This window comes from Miniopterus natalensis, chromosome 1 (assembly GCF_054644295.1).
Source record: "Miniopterus natalensis isolate mMinNat1 chromosome 1, mMinNat1.hap1, whole genome shotgun sequence".
NCBI lineage: Eukaryota > Metazoa > Chordata > Mammalia > Chiroptera > Miniopteridae > Miniopterus > Miniopterus natalensis.
The window spans coordinates 87,087,135-87,107,019 of record NC_142081.1 but is presented as its reverse complement, the minus strand read 5'-3'; the positions used below and the strand labels follow the sequence as shown (position 1 = coordinate 87,107,019).

Below are 19,885 nucleotides of genomic sequence, written 5' to 3'. Positions count from 1 at the left end.
GCCCATTTGCGGAAGAGTCCGCGGGAGGCCCTAGATTTATTATTTTTACTTTGTTATCACAGTTTTTATAATATGCCTAGGTGACAGTAATTTCTGCACATCATCTTTTCATAGACCCCAAGATTTCTCTGTCCCATCCCCTTGCTTGCCAAATGAGGGACAATAAGGAAGCAAGGAGGCAGGAGATTTGGAGAAGGGGAGGTAAATGCTTAAAAGTCCAAAACAACCTTTCTCAGAAGGCTGAGCCAGGGAGCAAAGCATGCAGTGATTATGTCTCATCGTCACCTCCGGAGCCACTGGCCCTGCTGCTCTTGGCCTGAATGCAGAAGGAAGACAGGTTCTGAGGTGGGACCATATTATGAACGTTGTGCACGATGTAAGGACATAGACTCGGGTCATAACACTCAGATTCCCATCTCAGCCACTTGCTCTCTGTGAGATCCAGGCAAGTCATGTGAAATATCTGGCCTCAGCATATTACAGCTGTAATATCTGTAGTTTTTTTCACTTCTCACATTCTATGACTCTGTTCTATGATTCTTTTGCTTTTTGGGTCTGGAATTAATCTGGTAGATCCAAGAAAGCATCTGGTTTTACAAAGATACACAGATGACAGTCTGAGAGCCAGCAGCCACCCATCATCATCCTTAATCCCTTTTGTCAGTTCCAGGTGGTGTGTAGTACCCCCGGGACAATTTGTCCCTCTCAGCCAGCTGGAGTACGGAAGATGATGTTTTCATCTTGACCTTATATCTCCCTTCCTGGCATATCTTCATTATTCCCATCCCTTCCAACCATTACTCGTCTTCCTCTTTCCCATCAAAGGGGTAAGTAGAATTAACGGCAAATAGAGGGAGATCTTTTTACTATAATTTATTAAATTACACAATAGTTTTGTAAGTCTCTGTGACCCAAATTCAGGAAAACTGGCTGCTGAGTCCCTCACAGGAAAATATAATACTAGGAAAAATGCAATCCCAAAGGTAAACAGGAGGGATAAAAAGAAATTTCCATTTTAAATTCTAAATTTCAAATAATCATTCTTGTTTTAATTCTAGGGCAAATTATCATTATTTGTTGAAATTTTTCTGCAAATAACAGTTTGTTAAGGCGTTGGGGGAGAAATTATCTGGGGAATGTATTTAACTCACTTTGTACTTGAAATTCACATTAGACCAACTATTTTAAGTACAATAAAATGCCATTTTAATAATTTTATATAATATTTTAGTGATGGATAGCTACTTTAAATTTACATGCCAGCTATGTAAACGACTTTAAGTGATTTTTTATTATCCTAAATGAAAGAATGAAAAGTGGACATCACATATCAATGTGAATACAATTCAGGAATACCATTTATAGTTTATTAAACTAAAAGGATGCTAGTGAATCTTTATATTTAAAACAACACTCATTGAGAAAAGAGATTGACTTGTGAAGATCAAAAATATTTCTTTAGAATTAGAATCTACTCTACAAATACTTAACTTTAATAAATAAATTGGTAGTAAGAATACACAATTATAGTTGCTAAGGATTAGTTTGACCTTAAAAAATAACTGTACCCTTAGAGTTGAGTGGGGTGAGGGGTGGTGGGACCCCTTTGTAGCATTTCCTGATACATGCTCTGGCAAATGCTTAGCTCTTCTGGCATAAACAAGAAATTGACACTTCACAATAGCGTAAGCCCTGGAATTCAATTTTTGCATATTGACATCTAGACTCTATATTTCTTTGGTTTTGCATATAAAAGGCTTTTCACTAAAGCATTAACATCAGAACTGACATCAAAGTAGAGTTAGTTTAGCTATGAATAAGCAACACAACCTTTTAAAAATTATATTAGTAAAATATCTGTTGATTTTTTTTTACCATATAAAAATATCTGACCTAGGTGTTTAATTGCAATGACTAGACAATGAGTTAAAAAACGTTTGTTGACACATTTATTTTTTATTAAGGTAAAATTGATAAACATATATTAGTTTTAGGTGTAATTATTTGATATTTGTATATATTGCTAAATTATCACCACAATAAGTCTATCATCTATCACCTTACATAGAGATTTTTTTCTTGGGATGAAAACTTTTAAGATTGAGTCTCCTAGGAACTTTCAGATGTGCAGTACAATATTATTAACTATAGTCACCATGCTTGTACATTACATTTCTTGATTGGTTGATTGATTTTACAAATGGAACTCTGTACTCTTTCACCCACTTTGCCCAACCCCCACTCCTCCACCTCTTGCAATCACCAATCTGTCCTCTGTATCTAGGAGCTTGATGTTTGGGGGTGGGGGGATTACACATGTAAGTGAGATCATACAATATTTGTGTTTCTATCTGACTTATTTCACTTAGCAAAATACTCTCTAGGTCCATCCATGCTGTCTCAAATGGTGAGATTTCATTCTTTTTCATGAGTGAGTAGTACTCCATTTTACACATATATCACTTTTTTGTTGTTGTTTATCCATCAGTGGACACTTAGGTTGTTTTCATATTTTGGCTATTATTATTAATGTATTCATTTTCTTTGGATAAACACCCAGAAGTGGAATAAATGGATTATATTATAGTTTTATTTTTAACTTTCTGAGGAACTTCCGTACTGTTCCCCATAGTGGCTGCACCAGTTTACAATACCACCAACAGTACACAGGCTTCCCTTTCCTCTGCATCCTTGTCAACACATTACTTTTCTTTTGATAATAGCCCTCCTGACAGGTGTGAGGTGGTATCTCACTGTGGTTTTGATTTGCATTTCCCTGATGATTAGGGATGTTGAGCTGCTTTTCAGGTATCTGTTGGCCATTTGTATATCTTCTTTCGAAAAACATCTATTCCGTTTCTCTGCCCATTATTTAATCTGAATACTTGTTCTATTGCTATTGAGTGGTATTACATTTTTAAAGTAATTATATTTTTCATACAGCTAATTTTTCCAATGAATGTAGGACATATTTACGAATTGTTTTGACCAGATTTTGTTAGCATGGAATCAGGTTTGTTTCAGTGGGGGATCAAGCTCTTTGATTCATCGTGGTTGCCTTTTATGAAACACGTATTTCCAGTTAATTGTTATAGCAGTGTTTAATCTGATTTGGAAGTTGTAACTTTTCTTGGAAAGGAAAAAATATAAATTTGGATGTAAAATTACTTTAAATGATTAATCTGTATATAATACAGTACTTTAAAAACTGAAAAAATAAAGCATTATTGTATAAGTGTTTTCTCTAAGAGTCATTCTGTTATTGGAGAATTGCATGGTTGGAATTTCTCTGTTGATAGCGACAGTGGGGTTCTTATGATATCTTGAGAAAAGGAATTTTCTAAGACTCACACAGGAGAATGAGTGATTTTTATTTGCATAGAGCTATATCCTTTGGTTTCAAAAGTCCCATTTCCCTTAAACTAGTCCTAGAAAATCTGCAGCTGGGGATTCAGCAGAGCTAAAAGCAAAGCCAGTGTCCACAGTTTTTGTTCCATGATGGAGTTGAGTCCAGCAGAGCATCAGGCTAGTTGTAATCCATTAGTCCATTGTATGTGGGGTCCATATGGCTGTGGGCCATGGGGGTGAATGCAGGGAAGCATCCCCCCTGCAATGAGAGCCAGGAGGATAAGAGGGCCAAGAGAAGAAACTCTCTTTGTTCAGGAGCTTATGTATCTCAGATTTCACACCTTTGCATTTGCCATGCCTATTCTGACCAATGATCTGCTCCAGGTGTAACCGATAGACGAGCACTTTTCCACATCACCCGGACCTTACTGGGCATGCATCTATTATCCAGTCCCTTTCCCCAGCCATCTGTGGGGAACAGACCTGGAGAATGTTAAACTGCAGCTTCCTAGCACAAATGGCCTGCCTATATTATCTGGCCTTCCCTTTACTCCTTTCATGTTAATTAATAACCAGGTTATTACAACAGTATCAATTCCATTTTCTGTGTTTTTTACATTACCAACTTTAATTTCAGGCATATTCTGATGTATCAAGGCCAAATCTGGCAGAACATATTTCATTTGATATCATTAAAAAAATTAATATTACATGGGATTTTAAGTTTTAAAATATTTCTTTGAGGGCTTATATTGCACACAGATGGAATTCATCCATCCATTTACTCAGTATTCATCCCAGTAAATAGCTACTGAAAGTTTATTCAGTGTAAACCACTAAGCTAAGTCATGGTGAGGTTACAAAAATTAATAAAAAATAACCCCTGCTTCCTGGGGAGTTCATTTGTTAGGCTAATTACTTAGCTGCTGTAACAAAGAGATCCAAAACTCAGAGGCTCTAATAAGATAGATATGTGTTAATTTCCCCTGTAGCAATCCATAGATGAGTATATCCAGGGCAATGGGGTGTTCTGCCACCCTAAACTTGTGGCTTCCATGATTGCTGTAGTCATCACATTTTCCAGCCATCACGAAGAAGAAAATCAGTATAACTTGCTGTTAAGAAGGTAACTCCGAATTTGCATATTTTATTTCTGCCCACCTCATTGGAGTGAATTTAATTTTGCAGCCACACCTGGGGAATGTAGCCTCTAACTGGTCAGTGGGTATACAACTCCGTACTGACAAGATGGGGAACTCAGCAATTGAAGAGATCAAAATATTGATATGTGCAACAACATGGATGAATCTCAAAACCATTAGGTTAAGCAAAAGAAGTTGATCACAAAAGATTACTTATTGTGTCATTCCATATTTATGAAACTTTGGGAAAGGCAAAATATAGTGTAGCAGGTTAGTGGTTGCCTGGGGAAGGGTTCTGGGGAGGTGATCATCACAAAATGGCACAAAGAAACTTTTTGGGGTAATGAAAATGTTCTAGATCTTGATCATAGTAACACGACTATATACAATACCAAAATTCATAAAGACCTACACCTGAAGTGAGTGAGTTTTTATTGTTGTTGCTATTGCTGCCATTGTTATTAATGCCTTGAATGAGGATCATAGAATTTCAAGGGAGTTAAGAAAAAAAATCACTGGCTAAATTTCGAATTGTTGAGCCAAAAATCTAACATAGCTTTATTGTGTTTGAATTAATTTTTTTAAAACATGAAAAGTACATATATTTGTTAAGATAATTAAAATGACAGTTATACAAACAATTCTGAAGCTCAGTAGGTTCACTGAAAAATAAACGCAAAATATTTATTTCTCACTTATGTCATGGTCCTACCTATTGGTTGCTCTTCTTCTAGCAGCAACTAGGGATCTACTTTCTTTCATCTAGAGCAGGAGTGGGGAACCTTTTTTCTGCCATGGGAGGGCCATTTGGATATTTATAACATCACTCACAGACCATACAAAATTATCAACTTAAAAATTAGCTATGAAAAAAGTTCCTAGATTTATTGAATGTCGAGTCCCCCCTGTCATTGCCTTGGCAGGGCCAGACCAAATAATTTTGCTGGCTGTATACGGTCTGCAGCCCAGATGTCCCCTATCCCTAATCTAGAGACTCTACTGCCGTCTGGGGCCTTGGAGCCCTTTGGGATGTTGGAGTCATCTGCTAGATCCTCTGTTGTCAGCCAGGGCCAGGTCTAGAAGTGGCATACCCACTATTGCGCATATTCCAATGGCCAGAATGAGTCATATGACCCACCGTACATGAAAGGGTGTTTGAAAATGTTGCCTTCTTGTGTACCCAGAGCAAGAGTGAAATGATTAGTGAACATGTAGCATGGTTTCTGCCACAGTACAAAAAGTTATAGAGAAATAGAAAAAAGTTGTCCTCAGTTTCAATCTGGAAACACCTATTTATTTTCTTCTAATTTTTTTTCTATGCATTTTAACATTTTATCATCTGTAGATTGTATATATAATTTATATACTTATTTTTAAAATAAATATTACTAAATATTTTTCTATTATTTTTCCCATTATCAAAAAGCTCAAATTCTGTTTCTGCAACATACTAGTTGGGTGAGTCTGGAGAAGTTTCTAGGCTTTAGGTTGTTTAATTTAGAAAATTATGATGTAAATGATACTATCTACTAAACCGGGCTGTTGTTGTGAGGATTGAGATAATTCGTGTACAGGGCATAGTATGGTGCCAGACACACGGTATGCATCTAATTCTGAATTATTTTGTTTAACTGAATTTTCTGCCTAGTTTTCTTTGCATGAAACATACACTAATTTATTCATTGCCATTTATAATGTGTTAATGTTTGATTAGGCTAGTTCTTTATCATGTTTTATGCTCATAAAAGAATTAAACACTATTTGTGATGGCTTATTCTTCCAAGGGAACTACAGAATATTTTTCCTAGAAAAGTGTGTTTTACCCCAACTTCTCAGGAAAAGTAAAAACCAAGACAAAGGACTTAAGCTTATTAGGGAGTGCAACCCCAGGAAGCACTCTGAGGGACAAGGGTAGTGAAGCAAGGACGGAGAGAAAGCCAATACAAGGTGTTACCTAGCTCTCTGCTGCTCTGTGCAACTGCTTGTTTGATCCCACACTACTGTCCTCTGAGATGTATAAACAGCGTTTCAAGCCAGTCAGTCCAGGGGAGGAAAGGGGAAGATTTTGCCCAATGGACCTCCTGTGTCATTGGTTAAAGTTTCACCCCACTGGGAGTCCATTCCACACACTTCAGGCTTGAATGTGACTCAGTGGCACCCAGCAGGTCCCATGGTGGTCATGCCCGGGTATAACAAGCCCTGGACAGAGCCAGGCAAAGACAGCACAGGACAGTTGGTGAAATGAACTGGAAGAGATCCCGAGAGGATATAACTTTGGAATAAGTTACCCAGTTTTCTATTCTGGAACATAGCAATATTTGTAAAAGAGAGCTCTCCCATTTATTCCTGAAGCTGTGTTTTTCTTTTCTTTTTAATTTGCTTCCACTAGTATCAAAGTAACAAAAAGCTAGATTATAAAGCACAGAGGGAGGGAACTATCAACTTAATGAAGAAATGCTGCCAGCTGGTTAACATGTCTGTGTAGTAGCCTGCCTTAGTTAAAGAGGAAAGACAGGCAAATTGGTTCTATTTTTAAAGTCAAAAGGATTTGCTACCACCTTTGGAAAAGGGACCTCTCTCATTTCCTGGCATAAAACCTGGAGATTGGAGGGTCAGTTAGCATCCTATAGCCTAGCCCCAGTTATTTCTAATCTGCTTCAGGCACCTTTTCTTCTTCAGGGTGCTTATTAAGGTTCTTCAGAGCTCCTTCCTTAGCTATAAGTTACTCTTGTTAAAAAAAAAAAAAAAAAAAGGTTTGTGAATGGCATGTCCAGACCTCCTCCAAACTACCCCTCTGTCTCTTCTCCACCTTCTTTAACGTACGCTTTTCCTGGGCCAGAAATAATATCCCGGGCATTGTAGGCACCTTCAGTGGATATGTGGAGGGAGTTTGCCCCATCTTTTGACAAGTTGTGACTCTGAAAGTTGGTTATAGGTGATCATTTTGCATTCAAGAGAATAGACTGTGTGGGCCTGGTTCCCCTCTTGTTCAAAAGATTTTTAATGAGAGCCAGGTGGAAAGTTTCTAGCCTGTGACTCTGAGCTGTACACAGGGGTTCTAATATATGCAACCCGTATCAGCTTTTGTCATGATTATTTTGGGACACTAAACTTTGAATTGGTCCTTGTCTAACCACAGAATTGCTGGATGCCCTTTGGAGGCATTTCACTATGTTCCTCGATGTCTAGATGTACTAGTGTTATTATATAATATCACATTTCTCCACAAAATGCCATTGCCATTGGCTATTTTTCTGTGTTCACCAACATTCTTATTTACTGCACTTCGTCCATTTTGTAGTAGTTAGTGACCTTCACCAGAACTTCAACATGCTTGGCAGGCATTTTTCCCCTTAGCCACAGAGGAACCCTGTATTCCTCTGGATCCTTTCAAAAGATGGGAATGCAATGGCAGCAGCTGAAGATATGGAAATAACTAGGAGCAAAATAGATATCAAATTCAGAAAAATACTGAGAAAGAATTTTCAATAGAAGCATTTCTTTTTTGACACTGAACATTCTATAGGATTCAGTGATAAATTGCTACTAATGGCTATTTTGAACAGGAATAGAGAACTGTATGTATTTTAAATACAGATATTAGAATTCTAACTATAGATTTTACCCTTAAACTTAGGTAGGTGATTTATATAATATAATACATGGATATAATGAGAAGAGAACAGAGACTTCTAATATGCTTCCATTTTTAACCAGACACAAATAAAACTTTAGGACTCACAAAATATGAATCTAGTGAGTGGATGATGTCAGCATCTAAATTTTTGTTAATACTTTCAATGGGTTCTTTTTATGTCAAAAAAATGTTCCACTGATTGAAAGGCCAGAGCTCATTGAGATACACAATGTCTTTGAGTGAGCATTCCAAAAAAAATGAGTGTCTCTTTCTGGCATGGATTTTTCTTTCTTCAGCATTCCTAGCTGACACAGTCACATTTTTTCAGTTGTATGTTCTGTTACAGGACTCCTAGGCAGTCCCACCCAAGAGTATTAATACTGCTCTGTTACCATAAAAGTCTGCCCTATGAGTGTTATTTAAAAAACAAAACAAATGGGCTGCATTAGAGCAAATAGCAGCCTTCCCTCCTTGATTGAAGAGAACACACTTAACACTCCAGTTGCTGGAGTCTGTCTTCCCAGGAGACGGTGACTTCCCCCAGTGTATAGAGATTTCCATGATCTTTGTTTTTGCTTTTTTGTTTTTACTTTATCCCAAAGATGTTTTAATGCATAAAGTCTCACATTTAAAGCTGTCTTTGAGATTGGGAGAAATATTTAAACACTTATGCATTTGTCAGAGATTTATTTATGAGACTATTGATTTTGGGACACCCAACTCTCATTTAAACTGCTGACATGAGTCATGCTTGTGGGAGGTAATTACTACCAGAAAATATAACTAACTTGTAAGCTTCTCCTTAAAATGTCCACTCACAGTCTACAATTACTGTAAATAACAGGCTACCAGACTCTTACTCTGTTGTACAGCTGTATATATTTATTACAAGTGCATTAGTATACTCAAACATACTTTTTCACAGAGAGGTTCTTCGAGGATAAATGAGTCCCTTTATTAAAGTATCAATATAGATTTCTGAGGATGTAGGATTGAAAAGATATAATTTCAAGGTTTCCCTTTCACTGTAGGAAAAAAGGCCCAGAGACCATCTGGCTCAAAAGAGAAATAATAGATTCCAGTTAGTGGGAAATGTATACATATGATTTGAGCTTTATTAAAAGAGTGGATCCAACCTATTGAAATTAGAGCAGGTACTACTTCTTTAACACCTCGGTGACTTTCTCAGGCTGGTGTGTCCTCCTAGGAGGCTCTCTGGTTCTCCACTTAATGATTGATGAATCCCACAACCATCTAACTGGTTGCAGAGTGAGTAGCTTCTTGTGGGCTATAATGCCAGAGTTTCTGAGAACACCCTGCAGTTAAATATCTATAACTCCTTTATCACCAGTTAGTGCCTAAGATTTCACATATAAGATGTCTAGAGAGCTGGTATTGTAGAAAGGAGAAAAAGTAGGAGAGGATTTGTTGTCTCGAGTCAAATTAAACAAGGGACTGCCACAGCAGGGGTTGGTGAAAGCATCAGAAAGGGAAAGCTGGACTTTCCATAGACCAACTACTTGATGGTTTTACCCTGGCATAGTCTTAACCTGCCTTTGTCTGAGCATTGCTTAACAGAACTAAGCCATGATACCAAGACCTTCTGGTCTCCCCTAACTCCTGAATCAAACACATACCCTTCCCTGTGGGTTGGAAATTTAACCAACTGAATAATCATGCCTCTTTAGGCAGCCTATGACTCAGCTGCCTTCTTGGATCTATTCACATTCATTCGTCTGTCACTTGTTTACTCATCATTTATTCAATAACCATTTACTGAATATCCCCTATGTGTCAGCTGTTGTGCTAGGTGCTGGGATACATCTGTGAACATAACCGAGACTGTTTTTGAGGATCATACTGCTTGGTTGGGGAGATGACCATGAAAAGTGGCAATTTCAAGCCCCAACCCAGCACCCTGAGGTCATGGATGGGGGCACGGACCCTGCAGGTGAAGACCCAACCCTACCCTAACTGGCCTGATGTGGTGACTCTGCATGCCTGAACTAGTGCCCCCAGACAAAAGCACCCTTCATTGATCCGGCACACATGGCCAGCCTGCCTGCCTACCTCCTTGATGCGGACACAAGGCCCATCTGCCTGCCTCCATGCCTGCTTGCCTCCTTGAAGGGGTTGCACAGCCAGCCAGCCTGCCTGCCTGCCTCCTTGACTGGCACCAAATGGCCTGCTGGCCTGCCTGCTGTACCTCCTGGACATGGTGCAAGACCTGCCTGCTGGCCTTGCCTACCTCCCTGACTGAGCATTCACAGCCTGCCTGCCTGCCTTCCTAACTCCCTGATTCCTTGACACAGTGCAACCTGCCTGCTTGCCTACCTGGCCTACAGCCTTTACGTGGTGCACCTGGTCCTGCCATCATGACCCAACACCTCCCAGACACACAGGCCTGCCATCAGGACCTGGTTGCCTGACCCAGTGCCCCAGGACTACTGGAAACAAGGCCCTGTTCATGCCCTGCAGCCTTGACCTGGTACCCCTGGACAGCCTGAACAATAAAATGGCAAGGCAAAGAAACAACACCCAAATGAAAGAAAAGCAGAAATCACCAGAAAAATAACTAAATGAAATGGAGGCAAGCAATTTATCAGGTATATAGTTCAAAATAATGGTTATAAGGATACTCAAACAACTTAGTGAGAATTACAAGCAACTTAATGAGAACTTCATAAGCTTGAATAAGAATCAATTGGAAATGAAGAATGACATAGCTGAAATAATGAATACACTGAAGGGAATCAACAGTAGATTAGAAGAAGCTGACCAAATCAGCAAATTAGAAGACGAAGTAGAAAAAAACACACCACCCAATCAGAGCAGCAATTAGAAAAACATAATTTAAAAGCAGGAGAGTTTATGGGATCTTTGGGACAACTTGAAATGTAACAACATCCGCATCATAGGGGTGCCAAAGGAGAGGAATCTAAGCCATTATTAGAGAACTTGTTTGAAGAAGTAACGATAGGAAACTTCCATAACCTGGTGAAGGAAAAAGTCACTGAATTCAGGAAACACAGAGAGTCCCAATCAAAATGGACCCTAAAAGACCCACACCTAGACACATTCTAAGTAAAATGGCAGACATTAAAGATAAAGAATATTAAAAGCAGAGAGAAAGTTACCTACAAGGGAACTCCCATTAGACTGACAGCTGATTACTCAGTGGAAACACTTCAGGCCAGAAGGGAGTGGCATGAAGTATTCAAAGTAATGAAAAGGGAATGAATCCAAGACTACTCTATCCAGCAAGGCTATCATTCAAAACTGAAGGTGAAATAAAGAGCTTTGCAGACAAAAAAAGGCTAAAGGAGTTCATTACTACCAAACCAGCACTGCAAGACATGCTAAAGGGGCTGGTTTAAGATGAAGAAGAAATATAGAGACCGAGAGTAACACAGACGTAAAGGAAGAATGGCAATAAATAAGTACCTATCAATAATAACCTTTAATGTAAATGGCTTAAATGCTCCAATCAAAAGACATAGGGTAGCTGAGTGGATAAGAAAACATGACCCATATATATGCTGTCTACAGAAGAATATCCTCAGAACAAAGGACTCACACAGGATGAAAGTGAAGTGCTTGAAAAATTTTTCCATGCAAATGAAAATGAAACAAACAAACTGGGGTAGCAATACTCATATCTGACAAAATAGACTTCAAAATGAAAGCCATAACAAGAGACATTGAAAGTCACTACATAATACTAAGGGGTTGATCCAACAAGGGGATATAACCCTGGAGAATATATATGCACCCAATATAGGACATCCAAATATATAAAAAAACTTCTGGAGGACTTTAAGGGAGAGATTGACAGCAATACAATTATAGTAGGAAAATTTAACATCCCACTGACATCACTGGATAGACCAGATAGACAAAAAAATCAACAAGGACACAAGGATCCTAAATGACACACTAAATCAGATGGAAATAATTGACATTTACATCCCAAAGTGGCAGAAGATATATTCTTCACGAGTACACATTGGACATTCTGAAAGGTAGACCACATGTTAGAACACAAAACAAGTCTCTGCAAGTTCAAGAATATTGTAATCTTATCAAGCATCTTCTTGGATCACAATGACATGAAATTAGAAATCAACTACAATAAAAAACTGAAAAACATTCATACACATAGAGGCTAACTATCATGTTATTAAACAATGAATGTGTTACCAAAGAGATCAAGGAAAAAATAAAAAATTCTTGGAAACAAAAAGAAAATGAACACACAACAACCCCAAATCTATGGGATACAATGAAAGCAGTCCTGAAAGGGATGTTCATAGCACTACATGCCTACCTCAGAAACCAAAAACTTCTAATAAACTATCTAACTCTTCATCATGAAGACTTAGAAAGAATATGAAAAGCCCAGAGTAAGTAGAAGGAAGGAAATAGTAAAGATCAGAGTGGAAATAAATGACATAGAGACTAAAAAAACACACACTACAAAAGATCAGTGAAACCAGGAGCGGATTCTTTGAAAAGATAAACAAGATTGATGAACCTTTAGCCAGATTTGTCAAGAAACAGAGGGCCCAGATAAACAGTCAGAAATGAGAGAGGAAGTAACGACTGACACTACATAAATACAAAGGACTTTAAGAAAATACTACGGACAACTATATGCCATCAAGCTGGACAACCTGGATGAAATGGACAAATTCCTACAAAAATACAACCTTCCAAAACTCAATCAGGAAGAGTCAGAATACCTGAATAGGCCAATACCTGCTGATGAAGTTGAAGCAGTAATCAAAAGGCTCCCAGCACACAGGAGCCCTGGCCCAGATGTCTTCACAGGGGAGTTTTACCAAACAGTCAAAGGAGAACTAACATCTTCCCTCCTCAAATTATTCCAAAAACTCTGAGAAGAAGGAACACTTCAAACTCTTTTTACGAGGCCAGCATTAAGCCTAATTCCAAAAGCAGGTAAAGACACTACAAAGAAGGAGAATCACAGGCCAATATCCCTGATGAATATAGATGCTAAAATCCTTTACAAAATATTAGCAAATTGGATCTAGCAATATATTAAAAAGATCATACACCATGACCAAGTGGGATTTATTCCAGGGATGCAAGACTAGTATAATAGTCACAAGTCGATAATTGTTATACATCACATAAACAAACTGAAAGACAAAAATCACATAATAATATCGATAGATTCAGAAAAGGTATTTGACAAAATCCAACACCGCTTCTTTTTAATTCTCACCAATGATATTTTTTCCATTGCTTTTTAAAGAGACTAGAAGGTAGAGAGAGAGAAACATCGATGTGAAAGAGAGACATCAATTGGTTGCCTCGGGCACATACCCCAACCAGGGCCAGGGATCGAGCCTGCAATGGAGGTAGATGCCCTTGGCCGGAATCACACTTGGGGCCCTTCAGTCAGGAGGCTGATACTCTAACCACTGATCCAAACCTGCTACGGCCAACACCCACTTTTGATTAAAACTCTCAGCAAAGTGGTAATAGAGGGATCATACCTCAACATAATAAAGGCCATATATGACAAACCTACAGTCAACATACCCAATGGACAAAAGCTAAAACAATTTCTCCTAAGAACAGGTAAGGAAAAAGACAGATGTCCAATTGTCACCGCTCTTATTCAACATAGTACTGGAAGTCCAATCCACAGCAGTGAGACAAGAAGAAACAGTGAAAGCATTCAACTTGGAAAAGAGGAAGTAAAACTATCCTTCTTTGCAGATGGCATGCTATTATACATAGAAAACCCTAAAGACCACCAAAAAACTACTAGATTTAATAAATGAATTTGGCAATGTAGCGGAATACAAAATTACCACCCAGAAGTTGATGGTATTTTTATACACCAATAGTTAACTCACAAAAGGGAAACTAAAAAATCCCATTTACCATTGCAACAAAAAAATTAGGATACTTAGAAATACACTTAACCAAGGTGTTAAAAGACCTGTACCCAGAAAACTACAGGACACTGAAAAAAGAAATAGAGGACAATATAAACAAGTGAAAGAATATACTGAGTTCATGGACTGGAAGAAATAACCATTAAAATATACATACTACCCAAAGCAATCTATAAATTCAATGCAATCCCTATTAAAATACCAATGGCATATGTCACAGATCTAGAATAAACACTCCAAAAATTTACATGGAACCAAAAAAGACCCCAAATAACCATGGCAATCTTGAGAAAGAAGTACAAAGTTGGGGGAATCACAATACCAAATGTCAAGTTATACTACAAATTCTCTGAAATCAAAACAGCCTGGTACTGGCACAAAAACAGGCATATGGATCAATGGAACAGAGCAGAGTACCCAGAAATCAAACTAAGCCTTTATGCTCAATTAATATTTGACAAAGGAGGCAAGAGCATACAATGGAATAAAGACAGTCTCTTCAATAAATGGTGTTGGAAAAATTCGACAGTTACATGCAAAAAAATGAAGCTAGAACACCAACTCATACCATACACAAAAATAAACTCGAAATGGATAAAAGACTTAAATGTAAGATGTGAAACCATAAAAATCCTAGAAGAAAACGTAGGCAGCAATATCTCAGACATCTTTCATAGCAATATGTTTGCCGATACATCTCTTTGGGCAAGAGAAACAAAGGAGAAAATAAACAAGTGGGACTACATCAAAATAAAAAGCTTCTGCATAGCGAAAGACACCATCAACAAAATGAAAAGGGAGCCCACTCTGTGGGAGAACATATTTGCCAATGATACATCTGATAAAGGGTTAATATCCAAAATATGTAAGGAACTCATACAACTTAACAAAAAGAAGACAATCTAATTTAAAAATGGGCAAAGGACCTAAATAGACACTCCTCCAAAGTAGAAATAGAGATGGCCAAGAAATATATGAAAAAATGTTCAAAGTCACTTAATCATCAGAGAGATGCAAATTAAAACAACAATGAGATATCATCTCACACCTGTCTGAATGGCTACCATCAACAAATCATCAAATGACAAGTGCTGGTGAGGATGTGGAGAAAAGAGAACCCTGGTACACTGCTGACTGGTGCAGCCACTAATGGAAAACAGTATGGAGTTTCCTCAAGAAATTATAAATGGATCTTCCATTTGATTCAGTGATCCCACTTCTAGGAATATATCCTAAGAAACCAGAAACATCAATTATAAAGAATCTATGCATCCCCATGTTCATAGCAGCATAATTTACAATAGCTAAGATCTGGAAACAGTCGAAGTGCCCATCAGTAGATGAGTGGATAAAAAAGCTGTGGTACATTTACATCATGGAATACTATGCAGCTCTAAGAAAGAAGGATCTCTTACCCTTTGGGACAGTATGGATGGACCTAGAGAGCATTTTGCTAAGTGAAATAAGTCATTCAGAGAAATTAAAATATCACATGATCTCACTCATATCTGGAATCTGATGAACAAAGTAAACAGATGGACAAAACAGATAGAGACAGAGAACCATATAGCAGCCTAACAAGTTTCAGAGGGAAGGCAGGAGTGGGCAGTGGGGGAGAGATTAATCAAAGAACTTATATGCATGTATACATAACCTATGGACACAGACAATAGTGTGGCCTGGGGATGTGGGGCCTGGGGTGGATACTGGGTGGAGGGGATCAATAGGGGAAAAAGAGGAACATCTGTAATACTTTCAATAATAATTTATTTTAAAGTGGCAATTTTAAAACTGTATGATATATACTAGACAGGGATAGGATGGGGATACATCAGAAAAGTGTTCTACCTGATCTAGGGGAGGAGAAAACACTTCCCATGAGTGCTCAGGTTTAGGAAAAGACCTGAAGGAAAAGTAAGAGAGGCAGGAGACTTAAGGGGAAGCAATAGCCCATGCAGGAGAAAAGGAACAGGCCAAAGCCTGTGAGAAATAAGATCTAGTTCAGAAAAGTATGACTAGCTCACGATGGATGGAGGAGGGAGTAGAACAATCAAGGATTATAGAGAGGCTCACTGTAGAGACCAGAACATGAAGGACTTTCCCATACTAAGGAGTTTGGATGTAATTGGGATCTGTCGAAGGATGTACCCTATGTACTGTGGTTCCATTAGAGTAGCAATCTACCAGATTTTTCATATGCTTCTAGCTAAGCATCCAGACTTAATCCTGAATATGTTAATAACTCTCAACCTTTTGGCTAGCTTTCTTACTCTATCTTTCTGCAATTAATCAAATCTGTGACCACAACAAATGCACTGTTTGCATCCTCTAACTGGTAGCATTGTTACCATCTTTAGTAACACACTCCACTCCTCAATCTCTATTATCCATCTGGACCCACATCAGACCTACAATGCTCCTATTTGGCATATTTTTATTGAAGTGTCTTGTTTATTTTAACTCAAATTAAGATCTGGAACATATGAAAATATGTGAGCTCACACTGTGAATATTTAAGTACTATATGCAAGACAATGTTACAGTGATACAGTAATGACCAAAAAAGACTAAACCTCCAATTTCATGGAGTTGACTTTTTTTTTTTTTTTAAATATACCTTTATTGATTTCAAAGAGAGGAAAGGAGAGGGAGAGAGAGAGAGAAACATCAGTGATGAGAGAGTCATTGATCAGCTGCCTAGCCCGCAACCCGGGCATGTGCCCTGACCAGGAATCAAACCCTGATCACCTGGATCCTAGGTCAACACTCAACCGCTGAGCCATGCCCGGCTGGGCTGGAGTTGATATTTTAGAGGAAAAAGACAAACGATATATCAGATAGTGATAATTGTTGTGTAGAAAATTGTTATGAGATAATCGTTGAAAACTTAAGCAAATAAGGGCTACTGGAGGGTGACATTTTACTGTAGGATTGTAATATACATGTATATACACAATAGAATGATATATGCCCATGCTGCTGTACTGTATGTGTCAAGTTTTTTGTTGCTTTTTTATACAATATTTTTTTATTTGTTCAACTGAGTTGATTATAACTACCACAGTTGTTCTTTTTTTTTTTAATGTTTCCTTATCTTTATTGTTGAGACCATTACAGATGTCCCCTTTTTAACCCCACTGATCCTCTCCAGCCTACATCCATCCCACCCCCAGGCCCTCCCCACACCAATGTCCATATCCATGGGCTATGCCCATAAACCTACAAGTTCCCTGATTAATCTCTCCTCATCCACACACCTCTCCCCGTCTTCTCTCTGACACCCCTCAGTTTGTTCCATGCTTGTGTGTCTCTGGATCCACTTTGTTCATCAGTTTATTTTGTTTATTATATTCCACATATAAGTGAGATCATGTGGTACTTGTCTTTCTCTGACTGGCTTATCTCACTTAGCATAATACTTTCTAGTTCCCTCCATGCTGTGCCAAAGGCTAAAAGGTCCTTCCTCTTTATAGCTATATAGTATTCCATGGTATAAATGTGCCACAGCTTTTTTATCCACCCATCTACTGATGGGCACTTGGGCTGTTTCCAAGTCTTAGCTATTGTAAATTGTGCTTCTATAAACATAGAAGTGCATAAGTTCTTTGTGATTGGTGTTTGGGGTTCCTTAGGATATATTCCTGGAAGTGGGACCACTGGGTCAAATGGCAGGTCAATTTTTAATCTTTTGAGGAAACTCCATAATGTTTTCTATAGTGACTGCACCAGTCTGCATACTCACCAGCAGTGTTCTAGGGTACACTTTTCTCCACACCCTCACCAGCACTTGTAGTTTGTTGACTTGTTGATGGTAGCCATTCTGACAGGTGTGAAGTGATACCTCATTGTAGTTTTAATTTGCATCTCTCTGATGATTAGCAACATTGAGCGTTTTTTCATATGTCTCTTAGCCATTTGTATGTCCTCTTTGGAGGACTTTCTATTTAGGTTCTTTGCCCATTTTTTAATTGGATTGTTTGTCTTCCTTTTGTTAAGTTGTATAAGTTCCTTATATATTTTGGATATTAACCCTTTATCTGATGTGTCCTTGGCAAATATGTTTTCCCATACAGTAGGCTCCCTTTTCTATTCATTTTGTTGATGGTTTCTTTTGCTGTGCAGAAACTTTTTATTTTGATGCAGTCCCATTTGTTTATTTTCTCCTTAGTTTCTCTTTCCCTAGGAGATGTATTAGCAAACATATTGCTATGAGAGAGGCCTAAGATTTTACTGCCTATGTTTTCCTCTAGGATTTTTATGGTTTCATGTCTTACATTTAAGTCTTTTATCCATTTTGAATTTACTTTTGTGTATGGTGTGAGTTGGTGGTCTAGCTTCATTTTTTTGCATGTACCTGTCCAATTTTTCCAGCACCACTTACAGAAAAGACTGTCTTTACTCCATTGTATATTCTGGCCTCCTTTATCAAATATTAATTGACCATAATGGAATGGGTCAATTTCTGGGTTATCTTCTCTGTTCCACTGACCAATATGTCTGTTCTTGTGCCAGTACCAGGCTGTTTTGATTACAGTAGCTTTGTAATAAAACTTGATATCTGGTATTGTGATCCCTTCAACTTTGTTCTTCTTTCTCAGGATTGCCATGGCTGTTCGAGGTGTTTTTTGGTTCTATATAAATTTTTGAAGTGTTTGTTCTAGATCTGTGAAATATGCTGTTGATATTTTAATAGAGATTGCATTGAATTTATAGATTGCTTTGGGTAGTATGAACATTTTAATGGTTAATTCCTCCAACCCATGAACATGGTATATTTTTTCATTTGTTTGTATCTTCCTCTATTTCTTTTTCCAGTGTCCTGTAGTTTTCCGAGTGAAGGTCTTTTACATCTTTGGTTAAGTTTATTCCTAAGTATCTAATTTTTTTAGTTGCAGTGGTAAATGGGATTGTTTTTTTAGTTTCTGTTTCCTAGAGTTTATTATTTGTGTATGAAAATGCCATGGATTTCTGGGTGTTAATTTTGTATCCTGCTACCTTGCTGAATTCATTTATTAAATCTAGTAGTTTTTTGGTGGAGTCTTTAGTATTCTCTATGTCCTATATCATGTCATCTGCAAATAATGACAGTTTTGTTTCCTCCTTTCCAGTTTAAATGCCTTTTATTCTTTTTTCTTGTCTGATCGCTGAGGCTAGGACTTCCAGTATTATGTTGAATAAGAGTGGTGAAAGTGGATACCCCTGTCTTGTTCCTGTTCTTAGAGGAAATGGTTTTAGTTTTTGCCCATGGAGTATGATGTTGCTGTAGGTTTGTCATATATGGCCTTTATTATATTGAGGTATGATCCCTCTATTTCCACTTTGCTGAGAGCTTTTATGGGTGTTGGATTTTATCAAATGCTTTTTTCTGCCTCTATTGATATGATCATGTGATTTTAATCTTTCAGTTTTTTTATGTGATGTATCACATTTATTGATTTGCAAATATTGTACCAGCCTTGCATCCCTGGAATAAATCCCACTTCGTCATGGTGTATGATCTTTTTAATATATTTCTGGGTCCAATTTGCTAATATTTTGTTGAGGATTTTAGCATCTATGTTTATCAGGGATTTTGACCTGTAATTGTCTTTCTTTGTAGTGTCTTTATCTGGTTTTGGAATTAGGCTTAAAGCTGGCTTCGTAAAAAGAGATTGGAAGTATTTTTTCCTCTTGGATTTTTTGAAATAGTTTTAGGATGATAGGCGTTAATTCTTCTTTGAATGTTTAGTAAAACTCCCCTGTGAAGCCATCCGGGCCAGGGCTTTTGTCTGCTGGGAACCCTTTGATTACTGCTTCAACTTAATCAGCAGTTAATGGCGTATTTGGAC

General features: G+C 37.9%; 1 long non-coding RNA gene across 1 annotated transcript in view; it reads left to right on the top strand.

Annotated features, from left to right (window-relative positions):
• Positions 1-19,885, top strand: part of LOC107524409 (uncharacterized) — a 59,320-nt gene that overhangs the window by 27,552 nt on the left and 11,883 nt on the right. The window lies entirely within an intron of this gene.